Source organism: Pinus tabuliformis, chromosome 5_2 (genome assembly GCF_031772625.1).
Source record: "Pinus tabuliformis cultivar Carrire ecotype Pingquan chromosome 5_2, CPIR1, whole genome shotgun sequence".
NCBI lineage: Eukaryota > Viridiplantae > Streptophyta > Pinopsida > Pinales > Pinaceae > Pinus > Pinus tabuliformis.
The window spans coordinates 318,202,783-318,226,963 of NC_142306.1; the positions used below are offsets into that span (position 1 = coordinate 318,202,783).

General features: G+C 37.3%; 1 pseudogene; it reads right to left on the reverse strand.

Moving 5' to 3' along the window:
* Nucleotides 1-4,523: 4,523 nt before the first annotated feature.
* Nucleotides 4,524-5,036, reverse strand: LOC149158787 (2S seed storage-like protein pseudogene; annotated as a pseudogene).
* Nucleotides 5,037-24,181: the final 19,145 nt, after the last annotated feature.

Consider the following 24,181-nt stretch of genomic DNA (forward strand, 5'->3'; position numbering starts at 1 on the left):
CATTCATGTGGGAAAAGGATTTATGGATTCGAAGCAAGCCCATAAAAACATATTTTTAGAATAGACCTACCAAGCATGTTAGAACATCCAACTACAATAATGTGTAACGTGACTCTTCAATAGAAATGCCCCGAAAATTGATTAGTGTGTGCAAGGTACTTAGAATGTATGCTTGTATGGTTCAATCTGTGGTACGCCTCACAGATACAGCCCAGACTTTTCAAAACACATGGATTGACAACTGTGGTTTTTCAATACAAAAGTTTTTCCAGCTTGTCATAAAACCTTCTCATATGTACAAAACCCTCAACAAGTTGATGTATGCAGTGCAAACCTGTCAGTTGATGTATAAACCGTCTCTAGCGTTAGAATATATGTCTGTTAGATAAATCACTGAAGACTGCTGATACCATTGGTTTTGCAAAATCCAGATTCTTCCCATGGGGAAGCTGTAACCCAGATTTTTCACAGAATTGGATCCAACCCTTCGCAGGGTAGTTGCTTTAAAAAAAAAAAATTCTTTCAATGGATAAGCTGAATTTTTCACAGAATTGGATCTAACCCTGGGAAGGGTAGTTTTTAAAAACCAAAAATAATTGTTTTAGTTTCAATGGACAAGCCGAACCAAATGGAAGCACGCTAATGGACCTCTTTATCTTCATTGCACATCCTTACCTCAATTACAGATGTCAAAATATTTCAAAATTCAATAAACAGATACAAAGTCAATTGAGGTGGCCACTCCCTATAGGTATTCCGGGAATCTGGATAAGTTCAGCACGAGGGTGATTAGGGTCAAAACATCTAGGCTGACACCTGTTTGACACCCAGTAGGATGGAGACACTTAAATGCCCCCTTATCATCCAGGGATGCCTTACGTTGCCAGTGATATACGCTCTCTGTTGGAGCAGGGGATGCCCCAGGGATTTGAGGGTTGTCCTCTGTGTTCCAGAGTTTGTCCCTGCGTGCTGGGATGTCACTGTCATGCCCTCCATCCGTAGCAATTAGAGGTAAAGTATTGATACAATGTTTATGATTTCAGAGTGCAAGATTTAATGCTTTTGCAATAAATTTGTTCAGCTAGTTCCCATCAAAACAAGTGCTGCATGCAGCCGGTAGTCCCTGTCGGGGTTTGCTACAACAACACAATACAAACGCTCTGTGCAACATGTCTAAACTTTCTGTTTCGTTAAAAACCTGCCTTCGTTGAACAAACTTGCTACCTTACCTGAAAGATCTCGCTGTGTGCATGGCGTTGAAAGATCTCGCTGTCTGCATCACACAATCACATAAGTCACTTAATTGAATTTCAAAGGAAATACAATTTTCATATTAATTTAATGCATTCATAGAAGGCTATCAGAAAGGCATCCAATTTTCATATTAATTTAATACGTTCATAGAAGGCTATCACAAAGGCATCTTATTCCACAACAGAGAAAACAATCGCATAATTCACTTGAATGTGTAATAAAACAACGCCCAGTGTGTTGGACAAGTTTAATTATTAAATACAAATTATATAATTTAATATTTCAAAATGAACATGGGTGTACTCTTCAAATGAAATAGAAAGAGTGATGAACTTTTATTTTTATATACGTGTAATTATGGCGAATTAAATATATATTTTTTTATTTTAGAAATTTTATATAATATTTGTGATATATAATTTTTTTGTTATTTTTTAATTAGTTTTTATTTATGTAGACAGAATATTTTAAATCTTTATATTACAAATCTTAATAAATGTAGTTTACTCTTCAAATGAAATAGAAAGAGTGATGAACCTTTATTTTTATATAAGTGTAATTATGGCGAATTAGATATATATTTTTTTATTTTGGAAATTTTATATAATATTTGTGATATATATTTTATTTTTTATTTTTTAATAAGTAGTTTTTATTTATGTAGACTGAATATTTTAAATCTTTATATTACAAATCTTAATAAATGTAGTTTAATAATTTAGTTATTCCATATATTGTTGTATCAATTTAATATGTTATAGAAGTTGAATGTTTGGGGTATTGATCGTTTCATAAACTTAATCTTTTAAGCACTCATGTTTGAGATCTAAACCAACTTTGCTCATTCACATAACAGTCACGCTTTCTAGGATAAAACAACTTCAGTGAGTAATTTGTTCTCTGGAGAATTTGGGAACTATTGATTCTGTCTTTGGAAGAGAGCGCAGAGAAGCTACAGCTCTTTCCTGCGAGGTCTTTATTCAGAAAGGCTGGAAACTGTGATGCAGAGAAGTTAAAAGAATTAGATAGACTGTGATGCAGAGAAGTTAAAAGAATTAGATATTATGTGTATGCTATAGGCTTAAATGAAGACAGAGAAAGAAACCAATGCTGCCCTTTCTTTTTCAAGAGCTTTCAATAGACTTTTGGAATAAGTTACAAAATTAAAAAATCAATTTTGCATTATGAATATCAAATTCTTGTATTTTAGAATCAAGAGATTTCAATAGACTTTTGGAATAAGTTACAAAATTAAAAAATCAGTTTTGCATTATGAATATCAAATTCTTGTATTTTAGAATGAAGAATGAATTCATTAACTTTTATTTCAGAATGAACAACGAGTCTTTTAACTATATGATGTATTTCAGAAAGTTTAGTGTCAATGAAAAATTAAATATTGAAATATAGATTCAAATAAAAATAAAAATCTGAGATCTTGAAATACCAATACCAAAAATTGAAAAATTGTATAGTTTAATTATGCATACAGACTTGAAATAACAATACCATAAAATAAGTTTAATTATGCATATAGACTTGAAATACCAATACCATAAAATAATTTGAAATGTAAAAATTGTATGGTTACATTACAAAATTTGAATAGTTACATTACACCCAAATTTCAAGAAAAAATAAATATTGAATACAGATTAAAAACTGAAAATTGAAAATTTGAGAACTTGAAATAGGAAATTGAGAACTTCAAATACAGACTTGAAGAACCAATTAGATATAATTGAAAAGAAAAAATTAAAAAAAGATTTCAAAATCCAAATATTTGCAGAGGATGTTTTTATTAATTTTCAAAAGAAGAAAATTAAAGGGAGGATCATTGATATTGATGACTCAATGAAGAAAAGAGAGAAAAAAAAATTGAAAAAAGATTTCAAAATTGAAATATTTGCGGAGGATGTTTTTAATATTTTTTCAAGAGAAGAAAATTAAAGGGAGGATCATTGATATTGATGACTCAATGAAGAAAAGTGAGAAAGTTGACAATGCGGGAGAAAAATAAATAAGCATGGAGAATAATTCAATCATCATGTTAGCCTTTATGAAATTAATACATTGTAACATCAACAGGCTTAAGGAAAAGAATACAACGAATATTTTACAAATTTGTGTTAGCCTTTATGAAATTAATACATTGTAACATCATCAGTAGGTAGAAGGAAAAGAAGACCACGAATATTTTACAAATTTGCATTAGAGAGAAAAGGAACAAATTTGCATTAGAGAGAAAAGGAAGGGAACATTTATATTACAAAAAGATTATCTAAATTTATTTATAACTATCGTAAAGAAAATTGAAAAGAAAAAATATTTATAACGATCAGTCAAAGATTTTGACTGGCAATAAGGATTTGAAATTCCAGGTCTCGTCTATTCCTTTCCTATATGCTCACTAATCTCGATAGGTTATGTTCACGCAGTACATTTTTTTTTTATGTATAGCCAGAAGCAAACACTACCCAAAAACCCAGCATCCACCTTTTGATGCTGTTCCGAGGTCTTAACGAGAGTCATTCGTAACTCGTGTTACATAGGCATTTCGTTATGTTTGTATTTTCTGATTGTAATTAAGATATTTTAACAGGTTTCAATTTTTCTAATGAAAAGATTTACACTTTACTTGGCAGTGAATAATCAAGAAAGAGAGATACGCGAAGTTGGATACTAGATATTCTATTAGTCTAATTCCGCTTTTTTGCTTCAAAGCATATATTGTATTATTGTATTTGAGTTCATTAAGCGTGTAGTAAAAAAAAAAGAGAACCTGCTTTGATGGTGACCATGAAAGAAAACAAAATGAATTTGGAATTTGGTCGCTTATTAGTCCTTTATTAAGTAAAGGGAACACATCCGGCTACCATATAAATGGTGGGCATTAAATGAAATGAGACGACTCTTCCAAACAGGAAAACTACAATTTCATAGCGGCTTAAGTTACTCCCTTGTTTATTTAGTTACGTAGACACAGTATCTATATTTTCTGGTCGTTGCGCACTTAAAAGCTGCTACCTGTTGCAAAATAGCCTGTCCACACACCATTAGCACATGGATTAGATTCATCAGTCAGTATGGATTAGCCTGTTTTAAGAAGAAATATATATAATTTACAGCAGCGAAGGTGGCAGACTAGATGTTGGATCAACATCAATAACAAATGACATCGTGAATAAATGAAAGAATGTGTTAGTCCACAGAATAATGACAGCAGCATCCTACATACAGCTACAGGAATTAATTACTAGAGTTTAATATTAAATAGCGTTCATCAATCGATAGAAAGACTTACGAGAACGACGCTGAACGTCGCAGCGGCGGGGAGGCTGGCGGACGTTGCAAGTTTCTGGAAGGTATGCAGCTCTCTCCTCTGCCTCCTCCTCTTCTCTTCCACGCGATTCGCGGCGGCGGTGGCGCTGATTATGTGCAGCCTCAAAATCCATGAAGAGGTCCTCCATGGTTGAATCATACGATTGAGATTGATGGAGAACTTGTTGTATGGCTCGGCATCGGCATTGTGGAGACATTCTTTCCAATTCCTCGCAACATCTCTCCGATGGCTGCTCTCTCCGTCTTTGCAAATAGTCGCGGCACTGAGACAGTCGCCCCAGATCGCAGGACCATTGTTGTTGCAAGCCCTCTCCATACATCATGCCTTCACGTGCATCAACAGTTGGGGCGCCCCATTGAAGGAGGAAGAGAAGGGTTACGCCTAAGCTCACCCATTTAAGAGCCAGTCTCGTAGTGATCGGAGGGGAGAAGACGCCCATTACTTTTCTTTCTTCTTTACCTTGAAGGATAGACAGTTATATGGAGCGGCAGTGACAAGGTGGGAAGACGAAGTGGATCCTAATACTGTATTTATGGAGGCGTGGATCCTAATAGAAGTGCAGAACAAAACAACACGAAGAAGAGATCGAGAGTCGAGACGAACACATGTAGCGCATGCCTCATCTCACACTCCACGTCCCAACTGAAGCCAGAGAAAGATGGAACGCCTGCCTCCGTTTCCAATCGCCGCGTATTTCACCTGTATCCAAAGTTTGAAAACCCTCATGCGCATTTATTGAATGGTTGCAAACATTCTGGATTGGAAAAAAACTTTTAACCAAAGTTTGAAAAACCTCATGCTTGGAAACTTTGGATAAAGCTATTATACTGGATATCATTTTAACATCGGGGCACGTGAAGCGTGCAATAAGACCTCCAATTCGTAACTTTGGTTATAAATTTCTTACACCGATATTTGCAGAGATAAACTTTGGTTAAACTTTGATAGTGCACAATTTTTTTTGGTCAAAAGACCGGTTAATGTATGGTCAACGATCGATCGATCGCTATTAGTCCCAGGCAGGGACTAATAACAGAGTCGAAGAAAAAAAAGCATAATCACTTCTCATGAAAGAAAATCATAATTTTGGAGGAAATTTGTTAATTAGCTGTCGTTTAACTAGCTGAGAATGAAAACGCTTAAAACTGTGAAGTTTTAACTCATAAAAAAAATTCATAAATTTGCAAGAAATTTGTTAATTCGCTGCCATTTGCCATTTTTTTTTTAACAAGGTTGAGTAGTTGATATATTACCAAAAGATTTGATGGAGCAAGTTCCTATTACAAACGACTGTAACATGAAAAACATCTGAGCCATGAGGTAGGAACGTAGTCTCTTCTCCTAGGCTTGTGTTCAAGACTTCATGTATTTTTATGTGTATTCTAGTGTACTGCGTAACAAACTGACTTGCTAGAAAGAGAAATTTACATGTCATGGGCTCTCTGACAAATTTTCAAGGCTTGTAGACTGATTGCTCCTGAATTGACTGGTTCTTCTTTTCATAATTGACCAAGTTCTCTCCTTCGTTGCTCGAAGAATTGTTTTTGTGATATGCCTCTGCTTCTTCTTCAGTGGGTTGAATTCCATATGATTTGTTTGCTTGTTCTTCCTTTGTCTCTGCTTACTACTCCATATTTTGTTGTGCTTCTTTGATTTTGCTTTGCCTGAGGTGCTTCTTCTTTTATTGATGTTGACCACTTTCCTTTTTGCGTACACGGGAACCGTTGGATATCGGAGATCAACGGACGAGGTTGTCAGAAAAATAACAGCTAAGATTAAGTCGCATAGATTGGGATTAGGGGATGAACGGTGGAGATTAACCAGAGGCGCTAGAGGTAGAGGAGACTGGAGGAGCCATTGCAGCCGTCGATGGTTGAGATCTACAGTCATGAGGCGTGAACAAGTCCGGTCATTAACCGAGAAGAAAGGCGGGTTTATACACGGAGATGGTATTTCGGGCGGGATAGAAACCATAAGTGGTAAAAGGGAGAGGTCGCCCAAATCCACTGACCAAGTGACACCTAGCATCGGAGGAGAGGGAGAAAACTGCTTTTCGAGTGGGTAATCTTCGTGCTTGTTGTCTGCTCAAAATCGGTGGGAGTCGTCTGATCCATTGAGTACAGATTGACCGTGGAGGAGAGTCGTGCAAGTTTGATTGAATAGTTTAATCGACGACCATCGGATCAGGCACCAGATCAGTGGTCCTGAATTGATCGGAGATCATAGAGAGGAAGGAGCATCGCTGCGGAAAAGGCTTAGGAGTGTGGGCCCAACTATAAAAATAGTTGCGAATGAATATTTTTTTGAGTTTCTGTTTAAGCATTCGAACAGGTTTTTCCCGTGTATTCTGATAGATCTGAAGTCCCTGTGAATGATAAAATAGAAGGAGGACCAAAATCTGGTTATATCAGTTAGGGAGGAGGGCTGAGATAATGGGAGGGGCAGATGGGGGGCGAAGATGCTCAGACAGGATTTGCGCTCGCTAAGGGGAGGGAGTGCAGGGAGTGAAGAGATACGAAGTGAGCGGGCTAGGTAAGAAGAAGGGTGGGGGCTTAAGATGAAGTTTGCCCGCTGAACAGAAGAAACACTGCGGGCTATTAGAGAAGACTGGGAGGGACTTTGAGACCAAAGTAACACTATAATAACTTGGAAAGTGAAGATTTCCTCGTTGAGATTGCTGCTACGATTTTTGTGAATGCACCCTCTATTCTTATATTGCTTTATCTCAGCGCGAAACCTGCCTTCGATGAGATAGATTGCATCATGGTTCTTATGACCAGGATTAAAATCTTCATTCCTGTTGTTTCTCATACGAGAATCTAAAGTTTCATGATTTTTCCTTTGCAGTCCCATGGTTTCCTGGCTGTTGCTGCAGTGATGTGTCTTTTGTTGTTTTTTGACTGTTTTTTTTTCTTTTATCACACTATGATTTTTCCCTTGGATTTTGTTAGCTTTAAACTTGTAATTTTTGCTGATTAATTAAGGAACAAAGTTATGGTATTCCTCCTGGTTTTCACGAACAAGCCCTTCATTTTTTTAACTGCTTGGTTTGCAAAATAATCCGCCTGTTGATTGTGCATTCTCAATACATGTCTGTAAATTGCATCACCAGAGCCTTCCAAGTTCTTCCTGATTCTTCTAAAAATTCTGTTCATGAACTCATTGCTTGGATTTTTGTTTCTTACCATTGCCTCTATTATTATCGCGAAGTCTCCTATTATGATAGGATTTTGAATTTCTCTTTTTTTTATTATTCTTGTTCCCATCAACAAGTTGTATGCTTTTGCCTTATTATTTGAGATTTGTCACAATCCCCATTCGTATGTGACATTTTCTTTCCCATCAGGATCGAGGATTATTCCCCCTGCCCCTGCCTTTCCCAGATTATGATTTGAGGCCCCATCAAAGTATAGACAGTATCTATTCTGATTTTTCCTCCAGTTTGTCAGTTCCTCTTCACTCATTCTTATTTTCCATCTATTTACTGAGTTTGTCTTCTTCTGTCCTTTTTGTCCATTATTATTTATTATGGCTTTGTTGAGCCAATCTCGCTCTTCCTGTTGAAGAGTGTTATATTCTATTGGAGTTGTTCCTTTGGCATTGAGTATTTCAGAAGTTAATCCCCACGTTTTTGAGAGGGTCTTCCCTATCCTTGGGATTTGATTTTTGAAAATGCACTTGTTTCATGTCAACCAAATTTGCCAACAAAGAACCAATGGAATGCATTTCCATATTCTCTGAATTGTGGTTTTTTTCTTTGTTGTGTATGGGTAGGCCTTCTCAAAGGTCAAAAAGAAATCCGACAAGGGATTTTCAAAATTTATTCTTATTTCCAAAGGACTTATCAGTTGTTGCCAACATTCTTTGGCAAAGGTGCATTCTTGGAAAAGATGTTGTATATTTTCTTTAGCCTGCATGCATAATGGGAATAGTGTTGGACCTTGAAAGCCTTTTTTTCTTAAGTTTTCACTAGTCAATATTCTCCCTTTTAAAAAAGTCCAGATGAACATTTTGATCTTAGGCAGACTTTCTGATTTCCATGCTATTTTCCAAGAATCCCAATCTTGTTGATTTGGCTGTTCTTAGAGGATTTTATATCCAGTCCTAACTGTGTAATGTCCACCGCTTGGATCCCAGAGATAATCATCTTCCTCATCATGGTGGATTGGCGTTGCCCCTTTTAGGAGCTGCCTGATTTTGCTCCATTGCCCTTCTAGATCTGCCAGAATTGCTGAGATTTTCCAGTCTTGCCACTTCTTTTGGTTCCATAGAGAGATTGAGTGTAAAGTATTGAAACATGTACTTATCATCCACTCTTGTATGTCTTCAATTTCTGGATGAGTCTGTAGTGGTTCTTTTCCCATGATTCTGTCCTCCCAAATTGAAATTGTTTTTCCATTGCCTGGGATTTTAGAAATGTATCTACTCATTAATGGAATTGTTTTTTTAACCAGCTTCCAAACTTGGGTACATTGTCTTATTGGGATATTTCCATTAAGCAATCTTTTCTTGGTGCCATCCATATATTTTGATATAAGAGTCTTTTTCCACCAGCTCTCTTTTCCTGTAATTAGTCTCCATACTATTTTCATTCCCAGTGCTGCATTCATGAGCCCAGGTATCCGTATTGATAGTCCTCCTTGTTCATAAGGTAGTACTACTTGCTCCCACCTGACTAGGCTAAATTTTTTGTTTTCTTGCTTTCCCCCTTGCCACAAAAAGCTTCTTAAGATTAACTCCATTTGTTTGTGGGCACTTGCTGGGGCCATGATTATTGCATATTAGTAGATAGGTAGAGATGCAAGGAGTGATTTGATTAGTATTACCCTTCCTTCCATATTCAGCCACATCATACCCTAGCCTTGTATTTTGGTTTTCATTTTTTCAATTTGTTTAGTCCATATTTATGCCTTCATGTTTTCTTTTGAGATTGGAAGTCCCAGATAGAAGAAATGTGTCCACTTTTCCTGTACAGGGATGTCTAGGATTTGTGAGATCCTTTGCATAATTCTTGGGGGGGTATTCCATCCATATATCCTTCATTTTGTATTGTTTAATAGCCCACTTGAAACCTGTAAAAAATCATCCAGAACTTTTTTGAACCTCTTTGCTATTATTGTTGATGCCCCTCCCAGCAGCAATGTGTCATCAACAAAGAGTGAGTGGTTTATTGTTTTTACTCCTTTTGCTATTCTGATCCTTGTGATATTTCTCACTTTCTTTGTTTTTCCAAAGCCCTGCCTAATGTTTTCACCATTATAATATATAGGAAGGGAGAGAGAGGACAACCTTGCCTAAGGCCTCTTGTGCTTTGAAAGAAATCACTGGGCCTCCCATTTATGAGGGGGGCAATCGAAGGGGTAGAAATGCATGCCTATATTAATTCCATTATTCCTCTTGAGAAGTTTCTGGAGGAAAACCATTAGATATGGATGTCTAACCCTGTCAAATGCATTTGCCATAACTAGTTTGATTATGATGCCTTTTTCTTGCCGTAGCATACTAGAGTGTACAACGTCCTGTACAGTAATTACATTATCTATGATTTGCCTGTTGGGCATGAATCCTCCTTGGTTTTCAGATATGATTTTTGAAAGTACTTCCTTGGTTCTATTTGTAATTATTTTTGTTATTATCTTATAAGATGAGTTACAAAGAGAGATAGGGTGAAACCTGTTAGCCTCCTGTTGCAATAGGGTTTCATCTTTCATGATTGACATTTTTACATGCCAAATATGTCATACTTTGCAAGCTGCAGTGTTCCATATTTTCAGAAGAAGCCAAAGAAGAAAGCCATGAAGTGTGCTAGTCCAAATGCCACTGTTAATTCCAATTTTGATGAGTTGTTCCAGTTTTGAAGAGTTTTCATTTAAGGAAGGTCCAAACAGTCTAATCTTGGCCTTCCTAGGTTTCAATTTCCTGTTTTAGAATATAGAGAAATGTGTCTGTCCAAACAGTTTAATCTTGGCAGATTTGTAGATAGGTAGAGAATCAAAGGGACCCAACTGTTTAATTTGGGCCCTGGCAGAAATAAGTGTAGAGCTAGATAGGAAACATTAAAAAGAAAAATTGTAAATCTGGGTCTGCAAGTCTAAGTGCACCCAAAAAAAAAAATGTTAGGTGAGTAGGCTGGGTAGGTAGCTGAGAGGTTGCAGAAAGATGACTTATGATCAATTTTGTGTTACTAAGTGTATATTTTTCTGGATCACAGTGCAGGCAGTTTTCATTCAAAGGAGCTCAAAGGTGGACATCACTAACTCCCCCTTCTTCTAATTCCTTAAGTCACTTACTAATTTCCCCAAAGAGGTCAAGATCTGCTTGATTCCTCTTAGTTCCATCATCCTCCGCATCAGATTGCCTTGGTGAAGATCTGCTTCACTCAAGGATTTTATTTCTTTTCAAATTCTTTTCCCCAAAATTAGCCCAAGGTCCCTGACCTTGGCGCCTGCTTATCATCTCCATATTAACTACTAACTCTAGTATATAACTCCCTATCAGTTTTCCCCCTTCCCCTACTAAAACTTTGTATATAAAAATCCCCCTATGTAAAATATCCCCTCCCTGGCAATATAGCCATATTTTTATAAGTCCGGGAAAAAATGGTCCACCTGGGGCTGTTTTTAGCCCATCCGAGTCATAACAGGAGTTAGATGACACCTGGTCATGCTAACAGCCTCTTCCCTAGCCCTAAAACCCTCAAAAAACCCACTTTTTGCCCCCTTATCCTAAGTTTCGGGCATAAATTGTTAAACCCGCTCGCAAAAAACCATGTTTTACCCCTTATCCCTAAGCCCCAACTGTAAATACATTAACCGCGCTCATTTTAAACCCATAAAACCCCTTTCCCTAAGTCTAAACCCCCGCGCGCAAATATTAAAATCAGAATATTCCTTGGATATTCCCCGCCCGTATACCCCCGCCGCCTCACCATCGCCGCCAGCCGTTGGATCGTCTGCCCCGCAGATCTACGGCTGACGGGCCCTCCCATCCCCGAACCGCCCGAAGCTTAGCGTCCGGGAGATGGGCGGTATTACCGCCGTACTCCCGCCACGCGTCAAGCTCTCGGGTGTGGCGGAGCCCCTCCCTCCAAAACCACCCAGGCGCTAAGGCGGTGCGCCCAAAACCGCTTACCGCCATTTCCCTTGTGACATCACCCGCCTGCGTCACCTCCCTGCCCAGTCAACATGACACGTCATCTGCCTGTGTGGCCTCCTGCCACTGTACCGCCGAGTCACCTGCCACGTGTCCTGCCACATCATCAGAGCCACCGTACCTACCACGTCACCGTCCGTACGTGATGACATCATCATGCTGATGTCATCCTGCCACGTCATCATGCTGACGTCACCCGCCGTATGAGGTCCCATCGCTGATGTCATGCTGACGTCATCATCACTTTTTTGGCGCGAAGGAGCAAAAATCACACTTCAAAGCCCCGGAATCAGTTTCTGAGGCAGTTTTTGATGAGCGATTTGCGCCATCGCTGGATTTTTTAGGCCAAAATAGGGAATCTTTTCATTTTGCAGCCCCTAGGAAGCCCGAAAGGCGCCGAATGACCCATTTTTCTTCGCGAAGCTTGCCGGAAGGAGCAGAAGACAGTTCTAGAGGAAGCAGAGGCCGAACAGCGGCCATTAATTTGTGATTAGACCCACAGCAAAGGAAAACAGCGGCCCAATTTATTGTCAAAGAGTATCAGAGGAAGAAGAAGAGCCAAAGAGTATCAGTCAAGATTTTTTAGGGGCTCGAAGCACCTGAACATTGATGAGCCCCCCAGAAAGTCAAATCAAGAGGCGTAAGCCCATCCTTGCCCTCAAATCACAGTTAAAGCTTTAAATGCAGACCGACAACAAAGAAGCAGAAACCCATACACATTTATTGCAGAAAACACTGCACCAAGCCGCCAAGGACTACATCATTTACTCAGTTTTGATAAGGCAGCCCTGAGCGCAGCCCAAGATATTTTTTGCATTTATTTCTGGATAGGATTAGGTCAAGTAATCATCTTTCTTTCAGACCTGTTTAGGTCAAGTTGTAATAAAAGCAGTTGTAGAAAGTTTTTCCCTATATATACCACCCTCTACATTGTTACAAGGGTTGGAAAATTGAGAATTTTCACTAGAGACTCGCCTTGTATACCTGGGTTTTTCTATAATCAAAGATTGCTGAAAGCTTGGAGAGCAAACTGTCTGTTGTAAATGAATTTTTTTGGAGATATGAAGATGGAATTCTTGTGCTGCAGTCTGAAGCAATAAGTGCATCTTACCTCTGTTTATTGTTTACCACTATCTAGATAGCAGAAAGAAAGAATAGCTTAGAATTTGTTTAAGTACACTCTATGCTCAATTTCTGCTGTTTCTTTATGTTTTCCTCTGAATAAATTGGTTATGAATGTGAATTCCCTCGGGCTCATATTTACCCCGATTCACCTGTGCTAGCCAATTATCTAGGGATTCTTTACTGCCCCTAGGTAGAGCTTTGTTACCCCATCTATTAAGCTGATTGAGAGATTCTTAACTGCCTCTCATTACTTAGCATTCTTTCCATCACTTAAACCTAAAATACTGTTTCATGCGCAGCTATCTAGCTCCATTTTCCCTCTCTTGTGACTGAAGAAGTGCACCAGCAGTTCTCCTCCTCGACTCCACGCCCAATGGTTTGAAACTCCCAGCCTATGCCTTGCCTCTCTGTCTGAAGACATCAACTTTCCCACCAAAAACAAAACAAAAACCCTCTGAACTCAAAACCTAGCCTAAAATCTTTTTCAACAAAGCTAAATATAAAAGAGAGAGCCCTCTCTGATTGCAGGTTGGCTAGAACCTGCAATCCAAAGTTGGTTTGTGGTTACCTCGGCCGTATCCTTTTCCGGAGCTTAAGGACAACCTGAGTGATAACAAAACCTATTGAAAGTTGAGGGGTTTGCTTCCTTTGGGATTAGAGCAAGATAGGAGGATTTTGTGTTGCCTCCTATTTTTTTTTTTTGAAGACATTCTTCACCATTCTTAAGAAATCCTTTCTGATGGTGTACCAATGCGATCTGTAGAATGCTATTGTGAAACCATCTAGCCCTGGGGCTTTGTCTGGGTGTAGGCTCCATATGGCCGCCACTACCTCTTCTTCTGTGGGATCCTTGCACATTGCAACATTTTGATCTTTTTTAATTTTTTTTGTGTGCTCTAAGAAATCTTCACTCTCGGCAATTTTTTCGTTGGCTGAAAGTAAGTTTTTAAAGTGCTGATAGGCTTCTTTTTTTAGATCCTTCGCACCTTTGACCTCTTGGCTTTCAACTTGAATTTTTTCTATTTGGTTTCTTGCTCTTCTTATCTTCATTGTGTTGTGGAAAAATGAAGTGTTTTTGTCCCCTGCCTTTAGCCACAAACTTCTGGATTTTAATCTTGCCTCTTCTTCTTCTTTCCTATTTTCCCTATATATTTCCCAAAAGATTTCCTTCTCTCTTAGATAATCTTGTTTGGCTTCTTCTCTGTTTTATTTTTCAATTTGCATGTTGTCGATTTTCTGCTGTAAATATTTTTTCTTTTCCTTTTTTTTTAATTTCATTTTCTCTTGCCCATTCCTTTAATTTGGCTCTTGTAGTTTTTAATTTTGTTTCCCAAATATACTGTGGTGATCCTGTTACTATTGGCTCCCATGCTTCCTTGACTAGTTCGCTGATTTCTGTGTTGCTGTCCCAAATTGAACTATATTTGAATGGGAGCAGTCATTAGTTTTCCATTTTGCCCATGACTATTGTAACCGTTTATGGTCAAATGTTGTGTTGTGTAAAATTTTTGATTTTATGGAGTTGTGCACTGCTGCTATGTTTTCTTGTATCAGAATTCTATCCAGCGTTTCTTTTATGTTGCTTTTGCCTACTCTTTTATTGCTCCAAGTGTATTTCCCGTTTCTTGGCGAGATGTCTATTAAATTGTGTTGTTCCATTATTTCTTCTAGAGTATCCCTGGATGGATTTGTGTGGTATGTTCCTCCAAACTTTTCTTCTATACTTCTTACCAAATTTAAAGCTTCTCCTACTGTTATTTTCCTAGCTTGCATTTCTTTTAGAGCTTCTATTATGGTGGTCTAGCATTGCTCTTTTTCCTTGTAGTGATTTGGGGTGTATATATTTGTAACACTGTACCTCTCTTTTGTACTGATTTGCATTAGATCCGTTTGGATCCAGTGCTGCTCTTTTTTGTATATTTTTAGTTCCCAAGTTTCTTTTTTCCATATTGTGCAAATACCTCCAGATGCTCCTGTTGCCTATATTGCTTCCCCTTCATAATTTCTGAATTATTTTTTGATATTTTCGGTTTCTTGGATGTTTGTTTTTGTCTCCTGAATCATAAAGATGTCTAGGTTTTCTTTTGCCATAATGTCTCTTGTGGCATTTTCTTTGACGGATGATCCCATTCCTCTACAATTCCAGGAGACCACTATCATTATTTACTTGTTGGGTGGTGCATGGATCCTTTCCCTCTTTGCTGGCTTTTTTTAGTTGTTTCCTGTACTCCTTCCTAAGAAGGTTTCCATAGGTTGTTGTGTTCCTAATGCCATTTCCTTTGCTGCTGCTTCATCCCTGAGTTCTTTGTTTGTCTTTCTTCCTGCTTTTTTTTATATTCTACATTTGGGGGGGGCTTCCTTTGACTGTTTTCTGGTTAGGATTCTTTCTACTAAGGGGGGAGGGGGGTATGTTGTGGGGATCTGGATCTGGATCTTGGTCTAGGGGATGGGGGGTCTGAAGGATCCAGAGGCTCAAAAGGATTAAGGTTAGCTAAAGGGTTAATGACTTCTTTTGGTGATGGGGGATGGAGATCAGAGGATGTGAAGGGCTGCGAGGAAGATAGATTTGGTTGTTGTAGTGTCCTATCTAGGGTGCTAGACTAGGCTATATTTATTATCGACCAGGATGCATAGACTTAGAGGCATGCGTCTAAAGTATATAGACATAAAGGATTATTAGCTAAGTGGTTATGATGGTAGGTCACAGGACTTCTTTACGGAAGGTTGAGGTATGTTACCTATCACCCAAACACTTAGGTCACTCAGTTAATCTACTTAATTACAACACTGTCATTCAATTCATTTACCAAGTTAAAACACTGTGTATCACTTCAAACCAAGATTTCAATCTCCTTACGGAGACACTATGCATAAAACCCCTGTTCGGCAAATACTCAGCATTCACTAATATTCATGCAAGATAAAGACATATGGAAATCATAAACATACTTTGAAATGATAACAGAGTTCATGACATTGCTTTAAAAGACAACAAAGGATCGAATCCCTTACAGGATACGATTCACGATCTCAGTGATGAACTGTTCAAGCACTATCATAAACATAAACCATACACATTCTATTGAAATCAATAACCAATCTTAATTGCTATGCATATCATTTAATACCCTAAGTTGCGAATAAAAAGGAAATGACAGTATACCAGTTTAACGCAGGGCCCGTCCGCGTTCCAGAGGTATACTGGACTGTGATCAACCGATTATAAAATCAACGCAACAAGGAAAAGATCGTGACTGCAACTGTGTTTGGTATTAAGTTCAAACTCTGTTTTCAAACGATACAATGATAACCAACTACTGACTACACAGAACTGTGTTTACATATGTTTTTACAACCCTTACATTTCGAAAATGAATGTACATTCATGATGTGGCTGTTGCCGCTTTTATCATGTCGAGATTTTTAAAATGTTTCTATCCTAAACTGATTTCAAAAAGGAACAAAACTAAATCAATTTATAATGCTATGCTGTTGCTGCCTTTGTTGCCAACATGCTATACTTTGACCATCGTTGACCGCGCATGTAGGAGGGTCGATTCTGCTGTAGGATAGGTATTCGTCCATGCTTGGACATTCTACTTTTCATCCCTACCCTTCACTCTAGCCTAGCTGTCATGCCACATGTCCAACAATAAACCAATTATAGGATGTTGGAACTTCCTGTAGTCATTTTACCAAAAATTCCTAATTCTTTAACATAAAACTCCTAAATCAATTTTAATGCATTTTAATAACTATAGGACTACTAACTAATCAATTTTCAAGGGATCTAAGAGATGTATGATGGAAAGAAGTAGGCAAATGATATGTTTTAGGAGGAAAAAGGAGGTCATGGGATGGTACCAACAGTTGTTTTTGAACTGTCTTCTTCCTTTTAACCTGTTCCCATTTGTTTTCTGGATCTACACTCTTTTCATTTTCATTTTTTTTTTGTACATCTATTTGCAAAATGACCGTATTCGTGACATACCTTGCATTTGAAGGGGATTTGTTCATAATCCAGCTGTTGTATGTGCGTCCACTGGTCCACTTTGATTTTGATAGCTTATGGTAGCCCTTTCCTAAGATCCACTTCTACACAGATTCTGCCGCATGCATGCATATTTTCCTTTGGCTCGCACCTGTCTATATATTTCACAACCGCATTTCCTATGGCTTTGACTGAATCATCCCCCCAACAGTGAAGGGGAAGGTGTGGCAATCTGACCCAGACGGGGACGGCATTAGGTACATCCATTTTTGGGTCAAAATCCAGCGTCCATATGTTTAGATACAAACCCCTTGTATCCATAAAATAAGGTCCATTCCTAAATATCAGATCTCGGTCCTCCTTGGTTTCAAAATGAAAGGTGTAATAACCTCTTCCACAAAACCTGATTGAGATTTTTCCATCTATTGACGCAGTCCAGTTCCTTTCTACCCATTTTTGCACAGTTTTGGGCGATGGCCATAACCCAGTAAATTGCCCCACTAAACCACGCTCAGCCAGAGAAAGTGCTACTCTACGGGGAAGGGCAGGAATGAGTGAGATTTCAGGAATGTCTTCCAATCTTTTAACAAAATTAGTGACTGATGGTCTGTTCTTTGTCGGGCCCATTGCAGAAATGAGAGAGGAGAAAGCTTTTGTTGTTCCTTCATTTTCATGCTATTGATCTAAGAGAGGCTCTTCGTCCTCTGTTTCATCCATGGTGCTCAGACCCCAATAGAAGGAGGCCACTGAGGGGCAGCTGTGAGCTGTTGCGTGCATCTTGCTGTGTTCGCTGGCTAGGGTTGCGTAGCTCCTTCAGCAAGCAACGCAAAAAAAAATCCATGTCTAGTTGCCATTTGCCATTTAACTAACTGAGAATGAAAACGCTTAAAACTGTGAAGTTTTAAGGAAATTCACATCTAAACATGTTTGATTTACTTATTTGTTTTCCAATTAAAATTTCATAAATAAATTGTTAAAATTGTAAATTTATATAATTTATAATCAAAAATATATTTAAATAACAAAAAAATTATAATCTCATTAAAAATTAAATTAATTGAAAAACTAAAATATCTAATAACTGCACCAAACTAAATACTTGAAGAACTTGGAAGATTTTAATCAATAAATAGTACGTGGACATGGTTCTATAGAGACATTACTTAGGATCTTTTCCCATGTGGGGTTATGATTTCGGTGTTCTTGTAAAAATTTCAAAGATTCTAAATTTACAAAGATCTTTATAAGAAGGGCACTCAACTGTTAAAGAAATAAATTGCAATACTTGGGCTAATTCTAAAAGAGATGTGTTAAATTGCAATACTTGGGCCAATTCTAAAAGAGAGGTATGTACATAGGCCAAAGACAATTTAGTACTTTTGATAATTGTCAATCTAGTTGTTGATGAAGAACTATCATCTTTAGGAGTAGACAGAAAGGGTAGAGTGGATGAACATGGGTTTTCTGAATCTTGCGCAGTGGTGATATTTTGAAACTTGGCAGTTTCGGAGCTTCAATCATCCAACGTCTAGGAAAGTAAGATCCTCCCACCTTATGGTATGATACTCAATCTTCTGGTTTGAAGGATTTATAATGACGACCACACTCAACTATGAATCTCTATTGGGGGTATGAAGGATTGCAGGGTATAGAGCATTTGTGTGTCTAAAACAACCTCTGGTGTGTATAGAAATATTTGTCCATTGTTGTCTTAAATCAAACCCTATAGTTTTGATTTGAAACTGCAAAATATATTTTAAATGTTCATCAAAGGTATACACAGAAAAATTTGGATAGTTTTCGAACCAGATTGGTCCCCCTGACAAGGGAGCTATGATCCTGCCTATTAGTGAATTTGTGTATCTATTGTGGGTTAAATCTCTGACAGTAGCGAGAAAAAAAATTTCAATCCTTTATGAGTAAGGGTTGACACTCCTATCCTTATGCATCCCAAATGGAGATAATTTATGCCATGTCGTTTACCATCAACTTGCAGTTCTTTTGGACTTAACAAAGGTATAGTTTGAATTGTATCACAATTATGTTGCACTTTAGACACACATTCTTTAACCAAAACTCTAGTTATTGCTTTGAGATGAAACAAAAAGAGGTCACTATAAACTTCACTAGGGGATATGGATGGAAGTTTCCACGTTGCAAATGGTTGGATCTCAGGAATCTCTATTTCAGAATGATTTAATGTTTTTGAGATACAAACATTAAAGACTCTGTAAACCATTTGGTTCTTCATTTTCAATTTCATGAGCTTCTCTGAAAGAAATTGAATTTCTAGGTGCATCTATTATAAGAAAGAGTGATTTTACTGTGTTACCAGGGAACTAGACGTTACTCGCTCTAATACCAATTTTTGAACCAGGGGCTTTCTCTGGTGGAGAATGAAGCTTGCAAATGAAAATAACTTTCTCTTACACGAACCTTCTGACATATTCAATGCATAATTTCTCTTAACACGACCTCTTGCCTCAACGAGCTTTAATGGCACTCCAGAATCCTAAGCAAACCTCCAATGAATTTTAGAGAAAGCATTCATTCAAACAAGACACGAGAATATGCAAGATTTAATAACACGGAGTTCTGCAAACACTATATTCTTTATTTATATCATGAAGTGATTATATAATAGAGATAGACAAAGTAAATACTCTTTTCTTCTATGAAAATCAGGCCACTTTAGGTTCACACTAGACTCTAAGTTCTAATGCGCAGACTTCTCAGAATTTTAACTCCTAAGACACCAAAAATGAGGAATAACTCATTCTCTCTTCCTTTAATAGATGAGATGGGATCATCCATAGGAATCTAGTTACTATTTTTCTACAGGATACAAAGTGGATGATTTTCATGTCAAATCCCATGAGAAAGATTTTGGAATACAAAATATCTTAACATGGTGGATGTTTTTTCGTAAATCCCACAAGAATGATATTTCATACAGATTTTTATTCCTTACACAGTGGAGATTTTGCATCTGCAAAACCCACAAAAAAGTAGAATGATTTTTCTAGATAAATCATCAAACATTTTCAACCCTATATAGAGGGCTCCAGTGTCCCATGCTTTAGTATAAATTCTTCGTACAATCATGCGCTGACCAAGGATGACTTGGTACTTTACTTTTATACTGACAAGCCATTGATCATAGGATGCAACATAGTGGTCTAGGATATGTTCATATGTACAAATTTCAATCTCTGTATTCCTAGAATCTGCCTCTAACATAATTTCTCTACAAGTTGTAAGGATCCAAGGCACTTCAATTGATTCCAAAGTGGCTCCACCATTTCTTTAACCATTTTGGTTTGTGTCCCATCTAATTGGCATGCAAGGCTCCAAATTTTAACATGATATAGTATTCATTTTGTTCATCACCGCGACATAGAAAGTCCCACCATAACTTGGTATATCCTTTGAAATTATAAACAATTCCAGGATATACAACATGTGGGTTTCTTCAAGGCCAGTGTCTTGGCCACTCAGGATCCCTTAGTCTGTTTAGAGTAAAATACTTATGATAAACATTTTCCCTGGCATTTTCTTGTCTCCATATTTCAATAATATCTAGGAAATGATTGGTGAGAGCATCTTTTGCTAACTCAACAAGGTGGCATGCATTCTAATGGACCATGAGAGGTATCCATCTCCTTGGTCGTGGACGAACCCTCCATTCTTGAACTAAGTGTTGTATATCATTATGAGACTGCAAATTTGAGTCTAAGACCTAGGTATGGTGAAGTTGCCATGAAGATTCCCGTCCACTGCAGTATTGATCCCAAGATTTTATTTTAGGGACTTCCCTGCATATTTCATCATTGTAGATTTTCTCTACTCAAGAAATCTAGAATACAATTTTCACTTTCTTTTATATATTGGATATCAAAGTCAAAATTGGAAAATAAGGCTTGCCATCCAGCAAACTTTGCTTCCCTTGACTTTTTTATTTCTTTGTTAAGGACTTTATTCATAGCAAATGCATTTTTCCTTAACACATATCTTTTATTTATCAAATGAATTTCAAACTTATCAATTGCATTTCAGGCACCTTTGACTTCCTTTTCAATAGTAGAATAGTTTTTCTCAGTATCAGACCATGTCCCAGAAGAAAATTGGATGATTTGTTCTTTATTTCCTTTCTTTTGTTTAAGTACATCACCCCGTACAAGCTCAGTGGCATCAAATTCTATTATTTTGGGTAGAGATTCAGCTGCAACATAAAGGATGGGCAAATGCCTCACTTTTTTTTAGTCTTCCTAATTGCTTGTGTATGGTCCTTGATTTCTGAGTGGGGGAGGGAAGTACAAAATGACATAAAGAAAATGATGAATCCTATTATCTCTCCTTTCTGTCAGTTATGGCTGCTTTGCAGGATAATCCATACGCTCCTTCATTCCGCGTGCATGTTCGACGTCAAAGAGGTTCGTATTTTAAACCATCATTTAAAATCCTACAATCTTGAGCACACTGTTTGTAGAAGTTACAGACATAATTGGGGCAACCAAGAAATGTTGTGTTTTGTTTGTAATTCTATTTGGGAATTAATCTACAAAAGCAACAACATGTTTTTGTAGAGTAATTTTCACATTGGAGATGGTGTGCCCCAAGAATTTGATGTCTGTTCTGAACAACTCAATCTTCTTTTTATGTAGGACCAATCTTGTTTCTTTGACTAGTTGGAAGAATTTTTGAACATGCTTGAAGTGGTCTTCTACAGACTTGGAGAAAATTAATACAACATCAATGTAAACTAGCAACCATACAAAATAAGGCTTAAACACTTGGTCCATTATTCTTTGGAACTTAGAGGGAGTATTCTTAGTACCAAAAGGCATGACATGCCATTCATAATATCCTGCAGGCACGCTAAAGGCAGTTTTAAACCAATTTGCTTCCTTAATCGAAACCTACCGGAATCCTGACTTCATATCAAATTTAAAAAAAAATCTAGCACCTACTATTCTGGAAATTAGGCATGTTTTATGTGGAATTGGATAGGCGTCACCATCTAAAATAACATTGAGGGGTTTATAGTTTATGACCAGGCAGGTTACCCCTCAGATCTATTATGAATGTTTATTAACATAAAAGCCATAACAGTTCCAAGGAATGTCAGACTCTCAGATGAGTTTCTTGTTTAGGAGGCTCTAGATTTCTTTTTGGAATGACTTTCTATATTCTTCATTCATGGGAGTTGCATGACTTTTTCAGGGCTTCTCAATATACTTAGTTTTGTAGACCAATTCAACATAACATTGTTTTCGATGCCAAAAGGAATTTGTTTCTTCCGCACATACTTCATCTTCAAATTGTAGTTGGAAAGGTTGAATTTGTGCTTTGACAACCTATTGTGCTAATATTTCTTCAACCTATAGGTTAGCCCTTTCATTTTTGACATCTTGTAGCCTGCTCTATGCTTTTGTTAGGTCTTCCATTACTTGGACCATTGTAGATACTTTGGGGGATGAGATAATTGGAAGAGTGACTTTGAGGGGTTAGTTATCCTTTGCAGGAACTGCTACGGAATATCCTGCTTTCCTATTTTTTAACCTGGTGGATCCATGTGATTCTACAACTTCTAGGAATGGCTTCCCCAATATACAGTCAATGGGGATGTTGGAGACCACAAACTTCATATTTATGCAGTAATAATTGAAACATAATGTTGCTTTCAGAACCTCATACTGGAGATTTAGCTGGTGATCTCCAATTCCTATAATTTCCTTGTTTGATTTCTTCCAATACCTAGCAGGTATTTCCTTTTTATTCAAAACATTGATGTCAGAACCACTATCTATCAATGTTTTAAGAAACAATATTTTGTCCTTGGATGACAAGATTTATCATAACATGAAATTGCTGGTGTTGGATAGCAAGAATCCTCATAGAGTTCAATCCTGATAAATCATTAGCTTCATAAATCTCAACATTTGGATTCTTGGTTGAGCAAAGAGGTTTTGTCTCAAAATCTTCAGAAGTTAAGACCTCTTCAATTTTCTTTCCTTTTTCAATTTCTGTAATCTTCTTCTTTAGCTCAACAATTTCTCTTTTTAACAGATTAATTTCATTCCCTAGATCACTCAGAGTAAGTGTCCTAGGTTTTTCTGCCCTATTTTTCCTTATGAAATATTTGGTGTTCTGCTCAAAAGAAGCATCTAAAAACAAAGTTTTCTTACCATCTAACTTACCAAGACTGGAAGAAGGGTCTCGGTAAGATTTTAACATTGTTTTTAGAAAGGTATCCATAGATTCTCTTTCATTTCTCCTTCAGACAAAACTTTGATACCTGCAAGAAGCTTTGTGTCATCATCATTAATTGCATGGGCCGTGCAAACTTTTAATTTTTGAGGTGGCTCTGGTTCTTCTTCATCTCAAGATTCATTATGATCAAAATATATATCACCATTTTTAAATTCACAAAGATCAGAATCTTCACAATCACATTCAATAAATATGACATCTTGTTCTATACCAGATGAGAATTTTGAACTGAAAGTAGAAGTTTCAATACTATCATCACAACATCCATGCTTTAGAAGATGAACTTCTTTCACTAGAAATAGGGCATGTGGGCATTGGTTTGTGTTATAAGGGGGTGATTGGAACTTGTTGCACTTGCGGATCAATTGTGTCTGTTGTGTTTTATGTGCCTTTTCTTGTTGGATTTTCAGGGCTCTTTCTTGGGACTTTTTGCAAAAAAAAATAAAATCGAATTCATCTCCTATTGGGCACTTATTTGCTAGGTGCCCCTTTTGGCCACAGAGCCAACATACAATTTTCTCCCTTGCTTGTCATTTATGAGTTTGCAAATGAATATCTGCAGGAGATAAATATTGGGTCCTCTGTAGTTTTCCGCTCTTGCATGGTACTTTCTTGTTGTATACCTTATTGGATTTTTTGTGGGATGTCCACCTCTCTACAAACAATTTTTTGAATACCTTCTTGGCCTTTTTTCTTTTCACAACTGGATCATTTGTATAAAGACCATATTTTTGGCATATTGACTTGCTATAAGGTAACATGGAAAGCTTCTAGATAGACTTGTTAACCTTCATATTTGTGCATAATCCTACCAATGCTTTGGCAATTGATGCATAAATTTCCCCCTAGGTGTAAGATTCATATGACAATTGGAAAACTTCTTGAATTTTTAAATTTTCAACAAATTTATTGGGAAGTGCAACTAGGTATACTTGTTTCCAAAATAAGTTCTCAGTATCATTGACTTCATAGATTCTTTGTACCCATTCTATATGAAAATCTTCAAACTAAAACATCTTTTTGCATTTAATATTCATAAAGAT